Genomic DNA, 5,289 nt, shown 5'->3' with positions numbered 1-5,289 from the left:
GACTAAGGATTTTCAAAAAATCCATCCTCCGTTTCTTAATTAAAGTTTTTTTTCTGATATAACATATATATCATTTCTGATTTTTAAACTACCAGCAATTCTTAAAAAAGACAACTTAAAATTCAATTTTGAAAAATCTGACCTCTAACGAGCCAAAAAATTTTGATCATCAAAAAGGGAAAATCATACGTTTCAATCAAGGTTGGTGTGACTAGTAATAGGAAACTTACATTTTTTCTGTTATAACCATGGTAGGATCAAAAAACAGAGTACGACCAAATTCAGTGTTGCGAGCATCTGGTCCCTAAGGAGCCAAGATTTTTTTGTGAGAACATCTAACAGGGATCATGATACATTCCAATCGATATAGCTTTGAAAAGTAATAGGAACCCTAGCTTTTTTCTGTTAAAGTCAGAGTAAAACCAAAATCAGCGTGAAGACAGATATAAGTATTGGAATTAGGATTTGCACAAACTACATTCTCCCACAATCAAACCGTATTAAAAAAACCTTGTTTCCTAAGTAAAGTTTTTTTCTGATTCAACAGATACATCACAAAACTTTTAGACCATCATACAGGGAAAATCATACACTCCAACCAACGTTGGGTTGACTTGTAATAGGAACCCTAAGTTTTTTCTGAGTGAGTCAGAGTAACATCGAAATCGAAGTAGGACCAAATTTAGTCTTGAACTAAAGACCTGCACAAAATACATTCCATCCAAAACAAACATCCTGATCAAAAGTCTTGAATGCTACGTAACTTTTTTCTTCCGATATAACAGATGCATCACTTCTGACTTTATGCAACCAACGAGTTTTAAGAAGACAACTTTTAAAAAAATTTTGAGAGCATCTGACATGTAACGAACCAAGAGTAAATTGAGATGATCTTATAGGGAAAATCACACGTTCCAATCAATTTTGCTTTGAACAGTAATAGGAACCCCGCGTTTTTTTCTCTTATAGCCAGAGTAAGACCAAAATCAGACTGCAAACAAAATCAGTCTTGGACTCAGGTTTTGCATAAATTACGTCCCTCCATTTCTTAACTTAAGTTTTTCTGATATAACAGATACGTCACTTCTGATTCTTATGCTACCAACGAGTCGTAAAAAGACAACTTAAAGTTCAAACTTGAAAATATCTGACTTTGATTGACTCATTTTTCTTATCATCATAAAGGGAAAATCATACGTTTCAATCAAGGTTGATGTGACTAGTAATAGAAACCCTAAATTTTTACTTTAATAGCCAGAGTAAGACCGAAATCAGAGTAAGGCCAAAATCAGTCTTGACTAAGGGTATGTTCCTAAAGAAAAGGTTTTTCTGATATAACAGGTACATCACTTCTGATTTCATGCTACCAACAAGTCTAAAAAAAGACAACTTAGAAATCAATTTTAAAAACATCTGACCTCTATCAAGTTCAGAGATTTTTAGCTCATCATAAAAGGAAAATCATTCGTTTCAATCAAAATTGGTTTGATAAGTAATGGGAATCCTAATTTTTTAAATGTTTTAAACACCGTGATGAAAAATCTTGTTTCTTTGAAAGAATTGTTTTCTGAGTTAACAGATACATCACTGAAATTTCAATTTTGAGAGCATTTGACCTCCAATGAGCGAAGATTATTTTGAAGTTATCATACAGCGAAAACCATACGTTCCAATCAATATTTATTTGAATAGTAATGGGAACCCAAAGTTTTTTCTTTGATTAAGATTAAAGTCAGAGTAAGACCAAAATCAGTCACCACTGAGGGTTTGCACTAACTACATCCAGCCGAAATTAAACACCGTGAAGAAAAATCTTGTTTCTTTGAAAAAAGTGTTCTCTGAGTTAAAAGATTCATAACTTCTAGTTTAAGCAACGAGTCTTAAAAAAGAGAAACTAAATTTCAATTTTGAGAGCATATGACCTCCTACGAGTCAAAAAACTTCTTGAGAGCATCTTACAGAGAAAATCATACCTTCCATTTAATATTGGTTTGAATAGTAATAGCAACCCTAAGTTTTTCCAGTTATAGCCAAAATAATACAAAAATCAGCGTAAGACAAGAATCATTCTTGGACTAAGGACTTGACAAACTACATCCCGCCGAAAACAAACATCGTGATGAAATTTCTTGTTTCTTTAAAAAACTTTTTTTGAGGTAACAAAAAAAGGATCTGAAAAAATAATATCTAATAAAAATTACAATGGATGAAATTTACTTATTGCTAGCTCCTGCGAACTTCTTGCTGTTACTCAAAAAAGATTTTAAAAGTTGTCAGTTCGAAAACTAGGAACAATTAGTTAAGGTAAATTTGAAATTTTAATTAAACTTTTAACTGAGAACACCAGTCATTCCATTTTGCAAGGTTTGATTTTTCTATAATAGTCGTATACCGAATGAAAAATGCAATTGTATGTCTGCAATCCAAAAATTTTTGTTTTTATTGTTTGTAATCCTAGATGTTCAAACCCAAAGTCAAAGTCTGTTTCGAATGCCTCATCCCGGTTTATTCCAGTAAAGTCAAAATTTCTTACTTGCGGCACAGTACAGTCAAAAGTTTCTTCTAATTTGCGGCATGCTGCTCCTTGTTTGGATTTTGGATCCGGACAATCAGAAAAACTGAAAATATTCACGTTACACTACACCAAGACAGGGTTCCTATTCTTGACATAAATTTTGCTCTTCGAAAAATGTAAATTGTCTTTGCATCCTGAGAACAAGAGCTCATGCATTCTCGGCAGGAAATTGACATAGTTAAGATCTGATGTGCCATTTCCGCACTACAGTTTCATGGGAAATGATCGATTACAATTGATTGTTTTGGCAAAAAACTTAACCCATATAATCGATTTTTTTGACCCATCCAACCATGAAAATGGATTTTTAGGGGATTCTAATCGATTGTTTTCAATATTTAAAAATCCATTATAATCGATTAATGTGACAATATAATCGATTTTTTAGGCCACAAAAACGCATGAAAATTGATTTTTTTTTTGCAGAAAATCAATGAAAATCGTTTTTTCTCTGCAGAAAATTGTTTGGGCTAATTTAACACTTTGAAACGCTTTGATGAGAATTTGTAATTATTCCGCAGTCATCATAAGGCTTGAAAATCAAAAATCATGCATGATTAGTTAACTGGAAACGGGTTTTAAAAAAAACTATAGTTTGAAGCTAAGGGATTTTTTCATATCCCATTAGCTTCCAAAAATCCACTCTATTTGTTGGTATACAGTTGAAAACGACTTGACCGGTATGGGCATGAAAACGTGTAAATGGTTTTAACAAACAAAAAGATTTCTTAAAAGTTGTATAGGATGCATAATTCAACCCCCCCTCCCGGATAAAACAATCGGTGATCATACAGAAAATAAAATAAAACAATCGTATAAGAATCGTATTAAGGACACTGGAGATTACATGTAAAAAAATAACTTTACGAATGAGTCACCATGCTAGACAACCAAACTCATAAATGACATGGTTTGTCTCGTTTAGTGATTGTTGAATTCGCACAATTAAAACAAAAATTTAAAAATTTGGAAGAAAAAAATTGAAAAAAAAAAAATAATAAAGAAGAAGAGTATGAATTCCAAATTAAACAACTGATATTGGTAGCAGTTACTGGGAATTTTTGTGGGACATGCAATTACAATTGTATTGCCTGAAAAAAGTATCTTTATAATTTTTTTTATATAGACTGACCATGAAAATCCAATATCGTTGATTATTATCCATGAAACTCCAGTGCGGGTTTAATTTTACTTAATATTTCTTGGCGATTTGTTCGATTGGATTGAATTTGTATTTAGAATCAATCTTTTATCCCACATAGAACACTTACAATTTAAGCATAACAATGAAAAAAACCGTCTGTGTTTTAGGTGGATTTTTTTGTGCAAAAATTACTAACTGTGCAAAACTTTCGATGAATTTTTTCTATCTTGACTCAAATTTAAAAGCAAACTACCTTTGAAGAAATGACTAACGAGAAAGCCTGGAAAGCAAGACTCATGTGTGCACTCATATGAATTAGGGTTTTTATCTTTTTGCCAAAATGCATAAGTAATTGAGCATGACTTTTTGATTTCAAAAATTACCAAAAATTGTATTTTCAAAAACTTTAGAAACATTATGCAGGAATGTTACTCACGATAAAAAAAAGAAAAGGGAAAGCAAAACTGGTTGCATAATTTGCATTATATCTGAAACATTAACTAATTCTTTTGCAATAGATTCAAAGACGTTCCATGATATCAGAGTAATTTAATAAAAATCCATCAAAACCAGTTAGGAACCAATAAAAACTGAGTCAATATATCTATAGGGTTTAGTTCAGCTCCTATTGATATTCAAAGCCATAAAATGGGTTTAAAAACCTTGACCAAGATTTCAATAACCTAATAAATAAAGGTATAATTTAAAAATAATCTTTTTCATGAAACGGTCGTGTGTAAAAAGAATTGATTTTTTATAAAGTAGCAGAGCTAGAGAGAAAAGCAAGTTCTTACAGTTTCAATTTTCTTATTGCGGAAAGAAAATTTAGAGCCTATCCAATTGAATGATCAGCTATAAAACGAAGAGCAGATTAAACAGGAAATACTTTAGGCATTCTGCATCATTACATCTGTTGTGATTGGTAGAAGAGTAATCGGATCTTGTTAACTATTCCCCCTTTGCAATGGGGGGGACTTAACAAGTGATGTCCGTGGTGGCTCACTCATAGAGTAATTTCAGATAAGGTACACCGTATTTTTGTCACGCTATCGTATTTTCGGCCGAATAATTTTGTGCAACATCTTAGTCTAATAGCGATCTTAATCTTACTCTAATATCTCTTAGTTTCAAAAGATCTAGTGTATACTGGTATTTGTGGAATAAGATATTAGGAACTGTTCTGGATAAGAACGACTGTTTGCAAAGTAGTACTTAATTTGTTCTGTTGCTGAAACTATGAATAGTTTTAGCTATACAATTTATTGAAAGCGTTAGTTATAGATCATGATTGGTTAATCAGAAAAATTTTACAGAGAAAGTTTTATCAAAAAAAAAATTGGATATAAATACTAGTCTTAAACTGGTTCCATCCATCCGGGGCGTAGAGAGTTTTCAGTTTAATCTTCATTGTAGTGAAGAATGGATGGAGATTTTTCGTGATTCTTGGAGTAGATTCTTTCGAAGCAGTGGCTGCGTGGATGAGGAGAAAGAAACAGTTGCTCTTGTTGTGAAACTCTTGTCTTCCGGGAGAGAAGGTGTACAATTTCTCGTTCTTTAGAAGTGGGTCTCG

The sequence above is a fragment of the Symsagittifera roscoffensis genome, chromosome 8 (assembly GCF_963678635.1).
Source record: "Symsagittifera roscoffensis chromosome 8, txSymRosc1.1, whole genome shotgun sequence".
In the NCBI taxonomy this organism is placed as follows: domain Eukaryota; kingdom Metazoa; phylum Xenacoelomorpha; order Acoela; family Convolutidae; genus Symsagittifera; species Symsagittifera roscoffensis.
The sequence above is the reverse complement of the archived record's forward strand: the minus strand, read 5'-3'. Positions refer to the sequence as shown.